We start from the raw sequence: 22,143 nt of genomic DNA, 5'->3' as shown, positions 1-22,143 counted from the left end.
TGGTGTTATATAATTCATTTTTAAGCTAATTTAAGCATTTAGGGAGGGCGGGAGGGAGGCGGGTGGCGCGTAGTGGGGCTACGTGAAGTGCGTGCGTGGGCGTAGTTTTTCGCCCACTTCGCGTAGCTTCGCGAAGCCCCACTACACCCACTACGCCCAGGGTTAATTCATATCCAGGGCACAAGTCCTAATAAAAGAAGTGTGGAGACTAACCTAGTTAGGCAGTATGTAAGTGACATCACGGTACATGACATCACGGCATGCAACATCACGGCGCATGACTTCACACGTGGCATCACATGATTTGACATCATAGAAAGTGGCATCACGACCCACGACTTTACAGGAAGTGGCATCACAGGAAGTCACATCAGATCTAAAGCCCTCACATATATGTTTTAGCAGTTCTATCATGTGTACGTTTGAGTGCATTGTGAGGATAATAGCACAGTGAGCTATGGAAGATTATATGTGACTTCTACACCTTGTAATCCCCCAGTTTCATGTAACGCATCCTGTACATTCATTTACAAATGTATATCATTTATTGTACATGTAATATGCACGTGTTGATGTAAAGCGCTATGACACTGCATTGGGATGAGTAGGGCTTTACAAGAAAAAATGGTGGTACTTAAATTATTTCAACGCTTACTTAGGGGAAGTAAGCTCTATATAATGCCATTTGCTTTGTGTAAATACTGGGAAAGACCAATACATCTGACATTCTTACAGTGCATGCATATCTCCTAAACAGGGACTGAACGAAGTGAAAAGATGCCTCTCTTAAGTATGTATGAAGTACTTACAAAGAGTGATCCTTTGTTTTCCCTCCGCTTCATTTGCATCTAGGTGTGAGGCTCCAGACTGCTCCCAGCCAAGAGACTCGAACAAAAGGAGGCCTGTTAACCCCTCAAATTCGGCCTTTGTTATAGGCCCAGCAGGAGTCTTAAATAAGAAAGCCCCGTCCGCCCCTGCACGTTGTTGCTTGTTGCAGTAGGAAAGCAGACAACGTGCAGGCGCTGCTGAAAGTGTCCCGTGTTTGGAAATTACACCGGGACGAGTTCAGCACATTATTCAGTGGGGCCCAAATTGTTAGCAGGGTGGACACCGTTTAATCTGTGAAAAAAGGGGGTGGACGCTGTCCACCGGCGTGTACCCCAACGTGTCCTGTTCATATCCTATGATTCATTTCACTGTCATTTGTCCATTGACTGTTCCTCAGGCGCGTAGCTTCAAGGGGAAAAAGGGGAGTTTGGGATGTTACAGCCCCCTAATAAATTTATTTTCTGATAAATAGTTGGGTCAGTTATGATGAGATATCAGTCCGATTTCACCAGTAAGTTTTACATACAAACAGACAAAAATGCACACAATGTTGCTATATAACAAAACAAAATATTGTGTTTGCTCTTTTATTACTCCTACCAATCAGAATTCCTCTTCCTTTCCACTGCCTTTTAGGCCCCTTTCATGCAACCTGCTTGTTGTATAATGTAACACATTATATGCCACACTGATTGTTGGAAAGTCTGAAGTTCACCCCCCTCCCCCCAATCTTAGTGACCAAGCCACGCCCCTGCTTGCCTTTACCTTCCAAAGAAGGGAAGTGCCTCCCATAGAGTTCAGTGGAAGCACCTACCCTGAAAACCTCCCTTATCCTCCACAAATATTGTTTTTATCTTCATTAATTTCGATGGAATCACCCTCCACAACCCTTCGCTCTCGCCCACCCTGGAGACCCAAATGCTGAGAGGTGTATAATATAGTGCTTTTTCACCTTCTCCCTCCATGGATGGATAGCATGCTACTCTGTTAGATTTAGGCAATGGGTTAGAGCTCACAGGGATGAATACACTTAGATTCTCAGCCACAGGCACATTAAAAACAACATGGTACTGCAGGCGCCTCCTTGCCTCCTAAGGTGGGCATAACTGTGAAGTACTTTTATAAAAACACGCTTCTGTTCTCCAGAAACTGAAATTAATGTGTGATATTCTGTTTCAGTCCCAGAAATACAAAATAGCTTTCTTTGAATAAATATTTGCTTTCAATTTCAAAAGGACCGTTCTGCTTTGTCAACTGTATTTGCTTTAAACCCAAACACCTTTGCCTGTCCCATAAAAACAGTTACAAAGCTGTCATACTACGAGAGAAAAAAACAATCAACGTTAAAATAAAGGAAAACAAAAAAAGAAAAATAGGATAAACAATCAACCTTCTCACCAGTGATCCGCCTTGTCCTGGGCTGCGCTCCTTAAGTCAATAGGAAAATCAACCCTTTTTCCAATTGAAGATTTTCGCTCTAGGGGGGTACATTGTCCTACAACAGCCTATAGCAGTTCAATATTCCACAGACAGAGCTCGTCACCAATGATTTCTGTGTTCATGGCCTATGCAGAGCTACAATCGTTAACACATCTCCCCGCTGTTCCTCAAAACGCCATGTTTGAACCCTTGCTCCTCTCATATACTCTCTGGACCACCTCTGAGTCACCCCTCAAGTCAGTAGCGAAACACAAAGTGATGGGGTCTCTTCGTAGAACGTGGTGAGGGGTCCCTGAGACTCCCGTACCATACAGAATTACTAGGCATTAGGCAAAATGGCGGCAAAGGAAGGGTGGGCCTCTGCGCTGAGAGAGTTTCAGCGACCAGTGTTACACCCCTGTCTCTAGTGAAGAAACCCTCCTATAACCCCAAAGACTGCAATTGATGCTTCCAGCTATCAAATGTTCATTTCTGACTGGAAACAAACAAACTGCAACCAACATTCATCATGGCTTTGCCCTGGATGCAGCAAGTCTTCTATTCTCACTTGCATCATAGGAGACAATCTTGTTTCAATCGTCTTCTTGACTGATTTTCACATAAATACAGATTCTTTATTGCACACATCACAAATAACCATTGCAGTGGTGGGCAGAGAGTCTTATGCCTATTTATTAAAAAACAAAAAAGCAACCCAGCAGAATCAATTGTGCAAAATGAGTGCTGGATGATGCAGATCAATTTTTTCATCAACTGTTACCCTCCACAGTAAAAATTCAAATGGCTCCTTTTTAGTGGAAGACTGCACCAAAGGAGACATCAAATAGCATATTGTTACAACTCACCGAGCTAGTCATACACAGATAAAAGATGATTTCTGATTTGCCTGAGATCACCTACCATCATATCTTCTAATTATCAAAATAACCCACATTTACTCTTCAGAAATATATTCCAGAGGGTAAACCGTAAAGGACTGTGCAGCAAAAACCATCTCAGTGAATACAACAGGGCTACCCAATAATCCCCAGGAAACTCAATCAATCAATCAATCATTTGTAGAGCACACTAATCACCCGTGAGGGTCTCAAGGCACTGAGAGGGGAGAGGGAGGGTACAGCTACTGCTCGAACAGCCAGGTCTTGAGGTGTCTCCTGACGGTCAGCAGGTTCTGGGTCTGTCGCAGCTGGTTGGGGAGTGCTTAGTGAGTGTGGGTGAGGAGCTTGAAGGTGATCCTCTTGTTGACTGGGAGCCAGTGCAGGTCTCTCATGTGGGCTGTGATGTGGGTATGGCGGGGAATGTCGAGGATGAGGCGTGCGGAGGCGTTCTGTATGCGTTGTAGTCTTTTCTGGAGTTTGGCCGTGGTTCCTGCGTAGAGGGCCTTGCCGTAATCCAGTCTGCTGCTGATGAGGGCCTGGGTGACCATCCTGGTTCCGGTGGGGATCAATCTGTTGATCTTGCGAAGCATGCAGAGGGTGTTGAAGCAGGAGGAGATGTCGTTAACATTGAGAGCGATGAGTCCAGGATGAATTCCAGGCTGTGTGCATGGTTGGTGGGTGTTGGTGCGGCTCCTGGAGCGGCCGGCCACCAAGAGTCGCCAGACGGAGGGGGTGGTGATGAGGACCTCTGTCTTGTCTGAGTTTAGTTTCTGGCGACTGCTCTTCATCCATTCGGCGACGGCCTTCATTCCTTTGCAGAGGTTGGTTGTGGCAGTGGCAGGGTCCTTGGTGAGTTAGAGGATCAGCTGGGTGTTGTTGGCGTAGGAGATTATGTTGAGGTCTTGCGATCGGACGATGTTGGTGAGCGGTGTCAGGTAGATATATAAAAGGGTTGGGCTGAGGGATGATCCTTGGGGTATGCCACAGATGATCCTGGTGGTCCTTTTGGTGGCTCGAATGAGTTGGTGGTGCTTGTGGCTAGCCTTCTTGAGGGCTGCATGGTTATCTGGTGTCTGTTCGTGGCGCCACTTTTTCTCGAGTTTTCGGCAAATCCGCTTGGATTTCTGGAGTTCGGTGGTGAACCAGCTGGCCTTTCTGTCGGTGCATCTGTTTGAGGGTTCTTTGATCAGGGCGAGAGTGTTGGCGCAGTCGTCGATCTATTGCCTGAGGTTGCGGGCGGGTGTGTCGGTGGTGTGGGGTGGTGGGTCTCGGGTGAGGGTGGTGATGAACTGGTCTTCGGTGACCTTGTTCCAGCTGTGGTGGGGATCCATTGTGGCTGGTAGGGTTTCTAGAAGTTGAAGTGGACGCAGTGGTGCTCGGTCCAGTGGTGTTCAGTGATGTGGCTGAAGGTGACGTGCTGGCCTTGGCCCGGAGGTCAAGGATTCACGCGTGCTCCCCTGCAGCGGTCACGATATGTAGGGGAGGGAGCGGGAGCAGAGGCAGGAGCAGCTGAGTCGGTGGCGCAGCCACAAGGGCAGTAGCGGCGGGAAGCAGAGGGGAAGGAAACAAGCTATGGGCAGTACCGCGAGGGAAAAACCCTCTGACAATGAGCAGTCAGCAAGAAAAATTGGCGAGAAATAACAGTGACCAAGTGGAGCACTGAGGAAAAAACCTGGAGTGGCTAAGCGACCTGAGGCGCAGGGACGGGTTGCTGGCTTGTACCCTGCTCAGGTGAATGCCCAGATGCTAGCGCAGGAGGCAATCAGGCGGAGCTGCTGGAGAGAGTGCTGGCCTTGGCCCAGAGGTCAAGGAAACTGGGTAAAGACTTAAAGTAATCAAACAAGAAGCTCCTGAAGGAGCATTTTGCATTGAAGTTTTGGAACCTTTTAAAATCAATCTATGTGATAGTTATCAAATGAATCCAACCACTAACTACCTTAAAATAACTTCGGCGAAGGAATCAGTTTAATAAAGGCTACTCCAAGTAGATTATCTGAAATATATATATACAATATAGAAGATGAATCAACAAAATATATATAATGAACACACATTTATATATCAATGAATGATTGTGAAGGGTCATAAAAGCACAACCGTCATCCAAAATAATCACTGGATATTAATCACAATATATTGAATGGCAACCTTTGGTAACCGGTAAAAGCTACCCAACCAATATATATCTCTTAAAGCATAATTCCTTCAGAGATGAATGTCCATTCAAATTATGGTTGTTCAAATACTGTTCAGAGGGGATGCGTCATCTACGTTTCAGTCTTCTAAGGCTAGAAAGTCTGCAAGACCATCTTCAGGAGAATGTGTTGAAGAGTGCCATCAAGACCGACCGGTTCCCAATTTCAGGGAATAAATAAAGTACCAGGAACAGGAACAAAACAATCAATTAACCTGGAAACTCAAATCAATATTCACTGTGTCATAGAGTCACATCCATAGTCAATCCATAGTCAATCAATAGAGCTAGGTCTCAAATGATTTGACGAGTGTCAGTCAAAGGGAATAGGAATGAATGAATCAGGACTGACCCTGCCACAGAGGTGCGGACACTAACTCACTATTACTAGTGCAGAGCAGATAACACTGCTACCACACTTATGTGATCATTTGGCAGTTGCAAGAAGCAATCCCCAAACTTTGGTCCCTTATGACCTCTACAATGACCTCTACAATGCCATCATCTACTACCAATAAAATTTCCTCTTTGCCCCTCTCGGTTCTCACGTTGGACGCCACCAAGGCCTTCGACAGGGTAAATTGGCTGTACCTGTCGGAGGCCTTGCGAAAATTCAACGTGGGGGACAAATTTCGTAGAGTAATAAATCTGCTTTACGGAAGACCGTCAGCTTCACTTTTGATCAATGGGGGCCTATCCGAGCCATTCAAGGTAACGAGGGGAACGAGACAGGGTTGCCCCCTGTCTCCCCTGTTATTCGACTTATATATTGAGCCATTCGCACAAAAACTGAGAGAAAACACACTAATAAAACCTTTTGTGTATTGCGATTGGGTCAAAAAAGTTGCACTCTACGCAGACGATATCATGATTTTTTCACCAGACATCAATACTGCGTTCCCAGAGGTCATAGACTTAGCCCTGGAATTTGGAAGGGTTTCTGGATATGAGGTGAATGCCTCCAAAACCGAGTCAATGTCATGGAATGTCAACTTAATTAGCCACAAAGAAACATCAAGAGCTAACTTGCGGTACCTGGGGATCAATATAGTCAAAGACATAAATTTGATAGCCTCCTCAAACTTTGCTAAAGTAGCAGCGCAGTGCCGTAAATTGATGAGAACATGGGTACACCTCCCTCTTACCATCTTGGGGAAGGTGAATCTTGTAAAAATGTCTATTTTGCCAAAGGTTTCGTTTTTTATTTAATTCAATTCCGCAGTTTTTTGACCCTAAATTAATTTCAAAGCTACAGAGTGAGATATCTTCTTTCATTTGGAATAATAAGAATCCAAGAATTGCTTGGAAAAAGATAAGGCGTCGCAGGGAGAAGGGCGGGTTGGCGGGCCCTGATCTCCAGGCCTACGCATGGGCATTTCAGCTATCACATGCACGCATGCTTTTAAAAATTCCTACTGAGACTGGCGTGAGCCTTATGTTTTCCACCTTGCTGAACTGTGAGGGAGTTGGACAGGGCAGTTTCTTGTTTAAATTCGGAGACCCTAAATTTAAAAAAAAAATAAAGCTGAAGGTGCTACAGGGGATGGCCAACACATGGTATAAAGTGAGGCAGCTGATCAAACTAGGCTATCACTCAAGCAGAGCTCCTATATGGGATCTACCCGCCCCCCCGGCCTGGGCTGAAGATCTATTAGCACTACCTTTGAAAGAGGCCGGAATTGTATCTTGGGGCGACTTGTTTATGGATGGATCTCTACTTCCATGGAATTACTTGGTTAACAAAGCTGGGCCTAGACTCTCAAGATTTAAATATCTACAAATCTCAAGTTGGGCTCAGGCATCCCGTACACAGTCTTCGCGGAACAGCAGCTTACCTATAGGGAGAGGAAGCGAGTTAGAGGTGTGTCTAATGGATAAACCCCTGCAAAGAAGGAGATCTCGCTTTGGTACAATATGATTTTGGAGGAAGTAGATGGCAAATTTTGTCTCCCAACGCTACTGTGGGCTGAGTCGTTCCCAGGAAAAGATGTGGAAGAACTTTGGACAACTTCATGTAGGATGTTGTGGGATTTGGTCAAACCAGCTTGGCTCTGAAGGAACCACTTATTTACAATCCATAGGGCTTACTATTCCCCGCAGAGGCTGTCAAAATTTTCCCTGACAGGCCCGGTCTCTTGCCCAAGATGCGGATTGCGGGCGGCGTCCGACATTCATATGTTCTTTGAATGTCCGCAAATTACCCCCTTCTGGGATGCCATAAGTAGTAAACTATCTTCAATACTGGACTCTCGCATTTCTATAGATTTAGGCCTAGTCATCTTTGGTCTGAGCGGGAAGTCCCGCAGCGCTGCCTCCAACCTGGTGTTTTATTCCATACTGGCGGCGCGAAGGGAAATTTGCAGACATTGGAAAGACGCCTTGCCACCTACTTTTTACGAATGGCGTTCTTCAATCCTCCAGATTTCAAAACTCGATCTGGCAAGGGGAGGGAATCAGGGATAGAGAGCCTTTTGGAACCTACTGGTGTGCTAATGTTGAGCCTGGGTTTTTTTTTTTCTTTTCCCCCAGGTCCAATGATTAATGCAGACATGGCTCACCTTCTGGTTCCGCGGCAGTACGCTGCGGTGCTTTTGGGGCCCTGGTATCTCGGGCACTATTGACCAACAAAATAGCCCTCACGCGAGAGATTCAGGGCTTGCCAGCATTCACTATTGGGATTTGGTCGCCATCCTTCCTACGTTATCCCTGCCAGCTAACGCTGAGACAGTATTGAGGCATTGCCTGATCTTCTGCTCTGTGGCAGTTTTTGTTTTGATAGATTGGAGCCAGGAATGCAAATGAGGATAAAAAAAAAATTTAAAAAAAAAAAATCCTCTTATCACATATCGACCAAAGGGGCAATCTTTGATATTCAAACTCAGATCACCATAATACATATCATCAACTTGGTTTTCCAGACAGGGTTGCATCATAAAGTACGCCCTGTCCCAACAAGACTACCGGCATTCCCTGAATGCTGGCCACAGAGCAATGAAGCAGAGCTAAAAAATACATAGAATTCTAAACTTTACAGTACAATTCCCCTGCAGCATCTGTATAAGCGTTTTCTAATAGACATAAGATATGTTTCAAGATTGTGTCTGCCAGTTCTGCACTTTTCCATCGTATAGATATGCAGATGCAAATTAACAAAAGTTCAGTTTGGAAGTATGTGGGTGGAAAACCACACTGCTCCATTCTTTGTGACATCAACAGTGATATAAAAGAAATTTGCAGCATCTTCTGAAACTTTGCAAAATTTCACTAACTGTGGTGCAAGTGACCTTCATACTTGCTTCTCTCAAATTTTATGGTAGAGGCTGCCTCTGCACTTCCTTCTCTCAGGAATTATGGTGCGGGTCATTTTACTACTTACTAATCCCACATACATATTGATACGCTGAGACTTTGTAGTTGTTGTTTGCCATCACATATTAAGGCATAATCCTTCTTACTAGATACTGCTTTCACGTTTTCTGGCATTGCCCAACCTCCTGGATAGATGATACTCTAATATATCATGGCATAGCCAATATCCCTTTAAGCTGCTCTAAAGAACTATGGTGTACGACATTATTTCAATGGCTGCTCTCACAAATTATGGAATCTGACATGTTCCTAGTGGCAGCTCTAATATATTTTGATGTAGGACATCATCCTATTGGCTGCTCTCACATATAATGGCATAGCCTGTCATCCTGGATGTTAATCTTCTTAGATGCTGCTCTCACATGCTATGGTATAGTCTATCTTCCTAGGCTCTGCCATCACGTTATAGTATTCAACATCCTCTTAGTTGCTGTTCTCACATATTATGACATAGCCCATCACCCTGGAGGCTACTCTCACATATTATGGTGCAGAACATCTTCTTACTGGCTGTTCTCACATATAATGGTTCAGCTGACCATCCCAACTTCTGTTATCACATACTAGCACATAGTTAGACTTCATACTTACTGTGCTCACATAATATGGTGCAGGTAACCTTCATAGTAGCGGCTGTGAATTCTTTAAGACATTTTCCATTTGCCCAGACACAAACTGTGAACTGCTATCACAACAATCCATTACAACACATTCAGCCTTTTCTAGTCTGATACTACAGGTTCTTTCAAGCTGAATCCACTATAGTCTAATCTATAATTCAGTGCTAGTGCTACAGCACATGGTAACACTTTCGCCATTTTAAGATCACACTGTGCTGTTTGGCCCATTTTATGATAGGCTTAAAAGGCACACGCCTCTGAAGAACAGTGGGATCAGCGCCCACGTTTGAAGTTCCCAACTATGATTCATGTGCTCAGAAACCTGTTGCCACATGAAGGCCTTGGGTCAGTGGCAGCCCATCAGTGTGGATGTCAGAGCTCTGCCCCTCCTTTTCCAGTGCATGATGAGTGTCTGTCAGGCTGAGCAATCGTCAGTCTGACAAACACTCATTCTATCAGGGTCAGGAACCAGACACTGTACATGCACTAATGAGCTAAGGTTTGCAGGGTTGCAGATCTCAAAGTCCTAAGGACAGTGACATCAGCCTGGGAAAGTCCTATGACCATCCTAACCCTGAAGACAAGACAGAGTGTCACTGACAGCCCAGAGCACCTTGGGTTGCCCTGAAGTTCTCAGGGCTGACCTTCTATCTGCAAGGTCACACACCACCCTTTTCCCAACCCATCACAGAGTTATGTTATTAATTTTTATAACGCGCACAGCTGCCCCAGCAAAGGGGCGTCCTGGCGCATGAACAGATACTAAACATAACAGAGTAAAAAGGAAGAGATCCTAGTCGAAAGCAGGGAACAGGAAGGTTTTAATCATACGTCTAAAAACAGTAAGATTATTCAGCGCACGGATATGCACTGGGAGAGCATTCCACAGACCAGCGGCGAGTACTCGGTAAGATCGACCACCCATCCGACTGAGTTTGAAACGGGGGCACACCGCCAGATGGAGCGTCTCCGATCTTAGAGACCTCAGTGGAACATAAGGAGTTAGCAGATTCGCTAGAGCCGGCGGCGAAGAAGACTTCAGAATTTTGAAAGCCAGACATAGTGACTTGAACTGAATTCTTTGCCTGACCGGTAGCCAATGAAGAGCGGAGATCGTACTGGACACCGAGCAGTATTTGGGTAGGCCAACTATCGCCCTTGCTGCGGCATTCTGCACCCTTTGGAGTCTAGAAGCTTCGGCCTGATTGACCCCCAGCAAAAGCACACTACCGTAGTCCAGCCGAGATAGAACCGTGGCTTGAACCACGATTTGCCGAGTGGAGGAGTCAAAAAACTTGAGGATAGGTCTGAGGCCCCGCAAGATGCCAAAACAGGTGGCTGCGACCTTCTTCGTGTGACTCGAGAAGGATAGGGCTGAGTCCATCCAAGCTCCTAGGTTCTTTACCTCGGTGACAGGGACGGGAATGACGCCCAATTCCGGCGGCCACCACTGATCACCCCAGAGCTCTGCATGTTTCCCCAACACCATGACTTCCGTTTTTTTGGTGTTCAGTTGTAGGCAGTTAGATCTTAACCAATCTGCCACGGCCAAAAGTCCTGCTCGGAATCTGGGGGCATCTATCTCAGGGTCACTGCTCAAAGTCACCGCCAGCTGCGTATCGTCAGCATATGAGGTCATAGTCATACCCCATTGCTTGACGATCACAGCTAGCGGTTGCACATATAAGTTGAACAATGTAGGGCTCAACGAGGAACCCTGAGGGACCCCCAGATCCAGCGAGTGGAAGGTGGACTAGCCAGGTGGTATAGCCACTTTGAAGGACCGGCCGGAGAGGAAAGAGCGGAACCACTGAAGGGCAGTCCCAGAAATACCAGCCTCCTCCAGACGCAAGGCCAGGATGCGGTGAGACACAGTGTCGAACGCGGCGCTCAGGTCAAGTAAAAGGAGCGCCGCCGTTCGTCCCGCATCGAGTACTCCACGTAGGTGCTCGGTCATGTAGAGCAGCGCGGTCTCGGTGCTGTGTCCCGACCGGAAACCATTCTGACTCGGGTCTAGGATATCATTACAGGCAAGATGTTCAGTCAGGATGGAATTGACATGTGCCTCAGAAATTTTGGCTATCCAGGGAAGAAGGGATATGGGGCGGTAGTTCTCAGGTAAAGCTGGATCCAAAGTGGCCTTCTTTAACACAGGAGTGACTACCGCCTGCTTCCATGAGGAAGGGACCGTTCCTGATGTTAACGACAGATTAATCAGGGACAACATCGAGGCCCGACACGAATGGGGAAGAATCCTGATATGATCAGGCTTCAACGGATCTAGCGGAGATCCAGATTTGATCTTCAAACCCAATGTGTCAAAGGTCTCCATGGATAATGCCGGTAAACAGGACAAAGTCTCCACCTCAGCCAAGTTAAAGCTCCCTAACTCTAGGTCATGCAATGAGCAGTTAAATCCTCGATAAATAATCTGCACTTTTTCTAAAAAGAAGGATGCCAAACCTTCACAGTGAGCGTCAGTGCAGATAGCAGTCGAGGTGGCCCTCTTATTCAGAAGATCCTTGATGACCTTAAAAATTAGTTTAGAGGGATTAGTACTGGTTTGGAATTCCTGGGCATAGAATGTGGCACGGGTCCTGCAGATCGTTCTGTGATAGTTCTTAAGTTTGGAAAAATAGATGGACTTTAGGATCGGGTCGTAAGTCTTCCTCCATTCCCTCTCAGCTCTCCGGCAAGTTCTTTTGAGCTCGGCAAGTGAGTCATTATACCATGGGCTAGGTACTTTAGAGTGGCATTTAGACCAGCGCGTAGGTATGAGGGAGTCGAGGGCATCCAAAATCCATTGACAAAACGATTCATACCCTTGTTCCACATTCTGAATGAGGCCCAGGGGATCCTTCTCCAGTATCCCAAAAAACTCCTCCAATTTCAACTTGTGCCACTGTCTCTTAAAGACCAATCTTTCTGCCGCTTTAAATGGCAGATCATCAATGGAGTGGGATCAGCAAGTTTCACTGACCCAACCCCATCCTGTGATGCGTTAGGAAAGATCCTCCTCTTATTGGATGACAGTTAATAAGGTTAGCCAATGAGAAGAGGCAGCAGGATATTCCTCTTTCTGCTACCTGTCCGAAACCTCTACCTCCGTCCCGGGTATTCATGGTTCTCCCTTACACCTCCCTCTGGTCCCCATTTAATGTTTGGATGCATATGTGTATGCATGTTTCTATGTATGAATGTGCATTTACAAACGTGTGCTATGCTTGTGAGAGGATTGTTAAAAGAGTGTGTGTGAGTGTATGAGTGTGAGTATGTGCACATGTGGGGTGCTTGTGGATGGGTGAAAGTGATTATGTGGGTGTGTGTCATAGCGTTCAATTCGTTTTAAAATTAAGGAGCCAAACCACAATATTGGGTCACCGCACACCTCTCCGCAAGACCCTACAAAAACACTACCCTTCACTAAGGTGCAGAGTTTGAACTGCACTTCATAGCTCAGCTGCTGAGCTATGTGAACTATGGACAGCAGCTTTCAGAACAGAGACATCACCAAGTACTCGCTGGATAGAAACTCTCGGTGGATGTAAACAAAGTTATCTTCTCCGAGTTGTACACCATTTTAATAACTTACTTTGAGAAATTTGCATACGTTGAAAAATAAAACTCTGCAATTAAGCTAGCAGCGTGAGCCCATTGCACGACAGGAAGGCTGTTTTCCTCCAGTTATGCGTTTTGTCATATCCTTCTACGATGTGACTCTGTCCAAAAAAGGGCACCAACGCATAGAAATGCTGAATCCAAGAAACAAAGGCATGTTCCCAGTAGTAACAATCTTGAAGCACAGCAACATGACTGAGAGGTCAGATTAATGCCATGATTTATTGAAAATATTCAATCATTCCATGGATCAGAAGTGATTTACAAACATTTAATACAGTACATGCATAGACAACAGATTGACCTGCAAGTCACTATTTACATAACAATATTTATGATACTTGATATGTCAAGATTGCATAATGACCAAACACATCAGCCATAATCACATGGGTACTTTCGCTCTCTACATATTCACAATAAGGGAGCTAATGGTAGTACTCTGCACTTTGTTACTTTTATTGTGGGTTCGGACGAGGCCTAAATACACACTTCAAACAATTCCGTATTTAAGGCTTTCTTAAATACTGAGGATTGCATATGGTAAAGGAAGGAGTATCAATTATCGAATATCGAGATACCACAATAGCGACAGTTAAGTATATAAAGGGAATATGAGTTGACTATACTTACTTTTCATATATGTACCTTGATGATATATATCTTCAAAGTACATCGATGTAGAGACAAGAATAATACATCGATTCTTGCATATCTAAACTTACATCCAGGATATTTTGGTCCTTGATATTAATATTCTGATATCTCGATGTTCCCCTCTCGTTATTCCAGTCTACAACTATTGTAAGTCAAACTACTGTGACAATAATATCGTCTAAAATAAATATTGTGTCCCAAATATAATTTACAAAAATATTATCCCATTGAGAGGAGATAGTTTTGTAGACAATTTTTCAGACGCTATAGGAATGTCAAACAATATCCTGACAACAATATGCCGGTACCACACCATTACTGAGAGGATGCAGATGACACAGAAGTGAGACATGAGTGATTTCCAAAGGAATGGACCTATAGGCTCAAAGGAATGGAAACTCAAAGGCCACACAGTTGTTTCATGTCATAAGTAGGTTAATCTTGGCTGAAGACTAACTGCAGGCAGAAAGTTGGCAAGGGAGAAGATGGTAAAGGAAAGAGAGGACCGGATGGACTGGACCTTAAATACCATGGTGTGGTACTTGCATAAGGCCCTGCTTTTGGCAGAGATCCAGCCATTGGCACTGAACGTAGGGGTGCTGCAGCACCCCAGAAATAGTCATGCTGGAGTTCCAAAGGCGAATGAGCAAAAAAGATGTCTGTAAACTTTGTGTTTATTTTGTCATATTTGCTGTGTGTTCAAAGCCAAAGATCAGATGTCAGGCATTGTCGTCTGAAAAACTCCTGCTTATTTGGAAACTGGGGTGTACTTTTATTTCTCTGACTGCAAAGTGAGAGGATTTTGTAGAAGAGTTCCAGGTGACTATCCTGCAGGGGTACAGGAAACAATGGAAATACTGCAAGAGGCCAGTTGTATTCTAACACACGTTTAAATATCATTAAATTTTATTTTACTGTGGAAAGGGCCCATAGAGTTCCTGGTGGACGACCTAAGACCGGGGTTGCCCCTCGTCCTTTGATTGCACGAATACTGAATTTTCGAGACCGGGACGCCATTTTGCAGAGGGCCAGATCTGCCGGTCCTCTGGCCTTTGAGAATGCTACGCTACTTTTCTTTCCTGACTTTACCCAGACTGTACAGAGGCAGCGACAGAGCTTCATGGCAGTCAAGAGGAGACTGAGAGCTTTGGAAATTAAATACTCTATGCTGTTCCCTGCCCAACTGCGGGTCGTGCGTGCTGGAAAAACATGGTTCTTCGACCACCCTGAGGCCGCGGCGGACTAGCTGGACCATGTGCAGGGGGCGGCCACGGAGGGAGACACCAGAACGGACAATGAGTAACAGTGACTTTCCTTCTGCCAGTACTACTTGAACTTGGTGATGAGGGTGCTGGTTTGATTGGGGCGTTTCTCTTACCATCGACACACTGCGTATTATTGGAGTTATCCTTCCTTTTTCCTCGATTTTATCGATGGTATTGTTGGTGGGTTGGGATTGTGGAGGTTGGTGGCCTGTTGTAGGTCCTCCTCCGTTTTCTACTTTTAGAGTACCTCGTTAGTTTCGGGGAGACAGGCACACTGCTAGTTGGGGATGTGCACATGTTGCATGTTGCATGCACATGTTGCATGCAGGGGTGCAGGGCTGGGATTTTCGTTTTTGTAGTATTGTTTATTTGTGTTTTGTTTATGACCATCGCATACCATGCGTGTCACGAAATGCACTTAGACTATCCGGGGATGAGTATGGCTTCCGCTAGGCCGGGTTTGGGTGTGTCCGTCCTCAGCTGGAACGTGAATGGTCTGGGAGATAAGATCAAGCGCGCTATGGTGGGGCAATTAATTAGACGGCGGTCACCAGATGTAGTTTTGCTTCAGGAGACCGACCTTCTGGGTAAGCGATGTATGGCTTTACACCGGGGAGGATACAAACTGGTGGCTCATGCCGGTTTTTAGTAAAAAACTCCTTTCCGTTCACCATACAAGAGACCTGGTCTGATAATCGAGGCAGATACGTGGGCATATCAGGGCTTTTGGGAGGGGAGGTTGGTTACGTTCCTCTCCATATATATTCCCCCCGCTTTGCAATCCGACACTTTTCGCGATTTGGGCAGGGTGTTCTTATCGTTGCCCGTTGGTATCATCATACTAGTGGGAGATTTCAATTCAGTGTCTGTTGGTGAGCTTGACAGAAACCTCTCTTGTGTGTTGTTGCCCTCCCGTAGATGGCTATCAGACTTTCTCTCTACTACTGGCATGGTTGATGGGTGGAGACTGCAGCACCCTGGTGCAATGGAGTATACACATGTGTCCGCGGCATATCGCTCTTTCTCTAGAATAGACTACGTTTTGGTGCCTGCGTCACAAGCGATGTTTGTTCGGGAGGTGCGTCACCTCGCTAGAGGAATATCAGATCATTCACTGATTTGGCTTCGACTTACACTTGGGCAGGGTAATGTGGCTAAGATAGCTCCAATTAGTGCCTGGAGATTGAGAGACCCTACCATAAAAAAGGAGTTGGTACGTGCAATGGATAGATACTTTAATGAAAATTCAGGGACGGTCGATTCTAGTTGCTCTCTTTGGGAGGCCTATGAGACAGTTATTAGGGGGGAGGCGCTCTCTCTTATCTCTGGGCAGAAGAAGAGGAGCAGGGCGGATATCGATAGGATTGAGGCGGAGCTTGCGGCATTGGAGAGGGAGGTGGCAGCACACGGAGAACCGGGGGCGGTCCACCGCCTGGCTCTTCTTCGAGATGAGTACAAGCATTTGGTGCGTGATAAGGCGAAGGAACAACATGCCGCCACGAAAAGTAGAATCTATGAACATGGTGACAAGGCGGGGAAATTGATTGCGTGGCAGGAAAAGGGAGACTGGGGGTCGCGACTGGTGCCTGAGCTGCAAACAGCGGGCTCGGGCACTATTGTGGATGAATTCGCTCGATATTATGAAGAGGTTTATGCTTCGACAGGTCTTTATACCGTGGAGGAGAACGCAGAGGTTATCAGAGATATTCCGATGCCCGCGCTGACCGTTGAACATAGAGAGTTTTTAGATTCCGCGATCACTAACGACGAGGTCGCGATGGCTATCCGGGGAGTTCACTCCGGGAAGGCCTCGGGCCCGAATGGTATTCCAGTAGAATTGTATAAACTGCATGCGGACCGTCTTGCCCCGTTTTTAAAAGACATGTATATTGAGAGTAGAGAGATTGGCGTACTACCCTATGACCAACGCATAGCCAATATTATTGTGATTTATAAAGATGGCAAGCCTAGATTGGAGTGCTCCTCCTATCGACCGATCTCTCTCCTTAATGCGGAACCCAAGGTATTGGCCAAGTTGCTCGCTAACCGCTTGGTGAAGGTAGTCTCTGGATTGGTATACCCAGATCAATCCGGGTTTATGCCGCGCCGTAATACTGCCCTTAACCTTCGTAGACTCCACGGAGTGGTGGCCTCAGCTTCCCATATTCACGAACCGGCGGTACTTTTGTCTTTAGACGCCACTATGGTGTTCGACAGGGTGGAATGGTTTTATTTGTTTGCAGTGTTGGAGAAGCTTGGGTTTGATCCAGAGTTCATACGCTGGGTCCGTCTCATATACACAGCTCCGTTGGCCCGAGTGGTGGTGAATAATCATAAGTCCCACGATTTTCAACTGGGGAGGGGCACCCGTCAGGGCTGTCCCCTTTCACCTCTTTTGTTTGCCCTGGCCCTTGAGCCGCTTGCGGCTTGGGTACGTTGGGACTGTTCGATTAAGGGTCTGCGATGGACTCTGGAGTGGGAAGATAAAATCTCGCTCTACGCGGATGACATACTCCTGTATCTGACTTCCCCCCGACAGTCCCTCATAGTTTTTATGGATATTTTGGCAATCTACGATAGGTACTCTGGTTTCGCTATTAACTGGGCGAAGTCGGTTCTCTTTGTGTTGATCGGTGATTCTCCTAGAGTCCCCGCTAATTGTCCGGTGAAAATCGAACTGGTTAGCTTTCGTTACCTTGGTATACACATCTCGAAAGATCCCAAGGTGCGTTTTGATGCCAATTTGTGTCCCCCCTTGTCTAGACTCCGTCGTGATATTACTAAATGGAGGGAGTTGCCGCTCTCCTTGCTTGGTCGGGCGGTTTTATTCAAGATGATGGCTCTTCCACGGTTTTTGTACGCCCTGCAGAACTCCTTTGATCCCGTCCCTCAGTCCTATTTTAATGAAATAGAGTCATTGCAGCACCGGCTTCTCTGGACCGGGAAGCCGTGGATCGCATTATCCAAATTGATGTTACCCTGGTATGATGGTGGGATCGGACTTCCTAATGTCAGGAAATATTATTGGGCCTCCCAGTTGACCCCTATTTATCATGCGGTCTACGGCTCGCCGGCTGACCCTGGTTTTGCCATGGATCGCGGACAACTGCCGGGTGGGGACTTCCTTAGAGTTTTGTATGCTAGACATGGCAGGTATCCTTTGCTGGGTCCGACGTCAGTTACGGCACGGGTGTGGCACGAGGCTAACCGTGCTCTTAAATGGGACAGTAGGATAACGATGGCCACGCCATTGTCGAGCTCTGAAGCTTTGGGTAGTTTGTGGAAGTCGAAGGGCTTTGATCGCTGAGACTTGATCGGCATATCGCAGATCCGTGATATGTGGGGTAAAGAGGGGATTTTGACCTTTGAGGAATTGCAAGCCAGGCACCAACTGAATGACAGTGAGGGGTATCGGTATCTACAGATTAAACGCGCGCTGGCGGCGGCTGTCCCAGGTGGTGAGAGGCCGCCGCCGGCCTCACCGCTAGAGGATCGACTTTTGGATGGGTTCCTTCCCACTAAGGCGATTTCTCTGGTTTACAAGAAACTGGTTAACCACACCGAGGATCCCCTAGTCAGGGTCCGGGAACAATGGGTTGCGGATGGATTAGTTCTGGAGATGAGGACTGGGTGGATGCTGTTTCCTCCCCCCGGGAGGTTGCGATCTCCATGAGACTTCGCCTGATACAGCTTAGGATCCTCCACCGGTCCTATACCACGGGCCCCGGTCTGTGCCGTATGGGGCTCGCCTCAAGTGCAGAATGCCGTAGGGGATGTGGTTTGCCTGGAACATTTTTACATATTCTGTGGGAATTCCCGATGGTTCAGAATTACTGGAGTGAGATACATGAAAAAATGAGCGAGGTGTGGAAAGTATCGATTGCACTCGAGGCACGTCGCTGCCTGCTCAATGTCTGGGAGCCTACCGACCTCCCAACTCATGGTAGGACTTGGGTCACTCTCGCATGTATGCTTGCCAAGAGAAACATAGCTCAGTTGTGGGGGGCTGGTCGAGCTCCTCAGATACGGAACTGGATGGAGGACCTTGACTGGTGCATGTTCCGGGAGAAATCAGTGTGTGTCGCTAGGGGGCGACCCCGCAAGTGGGGGAAAATTTGGGACGCATGGAACTCCTATCATGGGGATATCTGCACTCCACCCGACATTGATCCAATCCGGGAGGAACTGGATGAGACCTGAGCCCTTTTTGTGTACTCCTACATGATTCTGTAATGTTGGAATCTGTGCTCTCTGATAATGCTATGCTGATGCCTTGGATTGATGCTCATGTTTTGTTGTTTGATGCCTATGTTCAATAAAAAGAATTAAAAAAATATATATCATTACATTTACTATACACCTAATTCAAATTACATCAGCAATTAAGCAGAGACAAAATGAAGCACTTTTTATAATTCTGAAGTGGGATGGAAATAGAGATCTTAGTAGGATCAAAACAATTAAAAAATTTATAGATGTTAGTCATTTTCAAAGAAAACAATTCACAACTTCAAACAAATGAAGAGACAAAACAAAGGAAAGGCAGACGTGTGCTTGCAGGAGAAGATGTGCCATACTGAGCGAAACTTAGAAGCAATCCAAACAAGAAGCTCACAATAGGGGCATTCAGTTAAACACTAGTGAGGCAGCTCTCTGCGCTGCCACAGCTCGAGGATGTGGCATCGATATAGGATCGAAATAAATCCAGAGACTTTACTTGGTGATGTGCAAATGAAACATATTCGCTAAAACTTGATTTCCACACTTTATCGTTTTTGCGCTAGATAATTTTACCAGTAAAACTGAAGGTCTGCAAATTTAGTGGCCATTTCAACTGGAAATGTACCATCTGTGAATGACAGTGTGCTACCTCACCAGTGCTCCAAAATGCACCAGAGCTACATACCACACTCCTGCTGAATTGGGCATGGCACATTTGCTACACTTGTTTCTTGTATAACGCTTGTATTTTTCGCAGTCCCTATGACTTCGCTGATATAACATTAATGGCAGGAGGCCTCACTTAGTAAACTATTACAGAACCACTGGATCCAGCCAGTTTACCACAATGTAAGTGGTAAATTGTGTAGTACGTGAGTGTCAAAATTAGTAATTTAAACAAGAGGACAAAAACATATTGAGGGAGCTCTATTAGCGAGTTTTAACAGCATTATAGATTGCTAATGATAAGGGCACGGAGAGGTGAATAAAGATTCTCCTCTAGGAGAGGATATCTTATTGCCCAAGAAGGAAAGGTGCAGGTTAGAATGGCAGATTGCACATGATTGTGTATTACAAATATAAAGTTTTAATCTCATGCAAACAACATGCTACGCTGCAGTCTCCATTTTTCACCAATGTAGCAGGTCTTTTCAAGGTTAAATAACCAATTTTTGTTATTTTTCCTGAATTTAATTTGTGAACATGTTAATGTATGTGATCAAAAGCAGAGTTAACATGATGGCGATCCTCAGAAAATGTTTCAGAGGAGCCCAGTCTATCACATTGTGCGATGGTCACAAAATTAGTAAAAATCAGTCAATCAGAATTTTGTTTTTGTTTGTCAAGTTTCTTTGATGTGCACACACATCAATGGAAATATATAGACCAGATATGCACAATGGCCTCTTTGTGTTTTGCTTGTACTTTAAAAAAGGATGTTCAATTATACACCAAACCACTGAAAGACATCAAATGGAGGTAGGCTTAATGTGCCAGCCAAATTTGGTGTATATTCTGCAGGAGTTGTTTTGTACTTCAAGACTAATGTTGTATTGTGGATTTTAGTGACAAATAAAAACATACATGGCTTGGGACATCATTATAACTGTTCCACCTTTTGACAAACCTAGATTATTTGCGAGACTGAACGATTTAATTTTGTACCATGTTTAATGAAAATTGGTCAATAGTAAGAAAAAGTATTGTCAATGCAATAATGTGTTTTCTATGTGTTCTATCAACGTTTACAGGAGAGATACAAAAGTTACTTCTTTAATAATGGATTCATTACATAGGGTGGGATTTGAATAATGCACGAATATTTCCTCGGTGACAGAAATATGGTTTCAAGATACTCAGGCATTTTTTTACTCTTAATTTCATTATTGTTCTCACCTATAAGTGATTCATAGCCTATATAACAAACAGCCAACTCACTGCTGCACAGTTGTAAAATCCTCTAAATTCCCTAGTTTTTCTAGCAAATGACTTGATCCATGCAACAGGATCGTTGCAACACTATTAATGAGTGAGATCCAAAATCGTTTTTTATGGAGATTACTAGTGGTACCCCCAGGAACCACCACATTGATATTATATGTCAGGAACAGTTAGGCATTACTTAGCTAGAAGACACACTGGGTTTAGCTCCACTATTGTTGTGAATTAAGACCTGGACAAATACGGAGTCAGAGTTGGTCCCATATTGCATTTCCGATTGTCTCGCCCTGAATGGGGCAGGGCAAATTCCCTGGGGCACATATCTTAAAGAGATTTTTGAAGTAGTAGGTCTGAAAGAGTTGTTCACGAACCCTGATTTGATCGCCCCAAAAACTAAAGAGGAAGGCTAAAAATGTTAAATGAACTATGGCATGAATTTAAGGTTAAGGAATGCACAGTCTAGGATAACAATTAAAAGATACATTACAACCTCAACGACAGCCAACGTAGAACCATACCTTGTCTGGATCACTAATCCTGTATATCTCTGTTATGTTTCTCTTTTCAGAATTTTATGATACATTTTAAAGTATCATTCCCTGTTCACTGTGTTTGGACACATAACCTACCTTCCTGTCATTGTGACCAAACTACTATCAAAGCATTCTGTCATTTCACTTTGCTCTGCCCATTATATGCAGACCCTAGGAATGAATGTTTAAGACCTGTTCTAAGGATATCCAACCAGAGATCCCTCGTGGATGGCCTGACTTTTTTACAGAATCTCACAACGATAGATGGGTGTTTTGCCATTCTCAACTTTATTAGGAAAACTGAAGAAATTAGAAATAGATATTAAAGGATCCCACTTTGATACAGCCTCCCACCCCTGTATTTGTATTCTATAGGTCTTTTAGCTTTCTAACCTGCTGAAGGTTTTAAGATGTTAAAATGTTCCATGATGTATTGCCTTTTTAAATAACTCTGAGGATCTGTTCTTTGGAATCCGGTATTTTATAGCTCTGTTTTTGTCAAAGAATGATGTTCTAACAATCGTTTATTCATCGAAAACTAGGCAATTGCACCATATATTTTTACTTGTGACTTTAATG

At 45.1% G+C, this 22,143-nt stretch overlaps 1 protein-coding gene across 3 annotated transcripts in view; it reads right to left on the bottom strand.

Annotated features, from left to right (window-relative positions):
- The window catches only part of DENND2B (DENN domain containing 2B), a 1,120,876-nt gene that overhangs the window by 330,106 nt on the left and 768,627 nt on the right, over positions 1 to 22,143 (bottom strand). The window lies entirely within an intron of this gene.

This window comes from Lissotriton helveticus, chromosome 3_1 (genome assembly GCF_964261635.1).
Source record: "Lissotriton helveticus chromosome 3_1, aLisHel1.1, whole genome shotgun sequence".
Lineage (NCBI taxonomy): Eukaryota > Metazoa > Chordata > Amphibia > Caudata > Salamandridae > Lissotriton > Lissotriton helveticus.
This window is presented reverse-complemented; position numbering and strand designations above follow the sequence as displayed.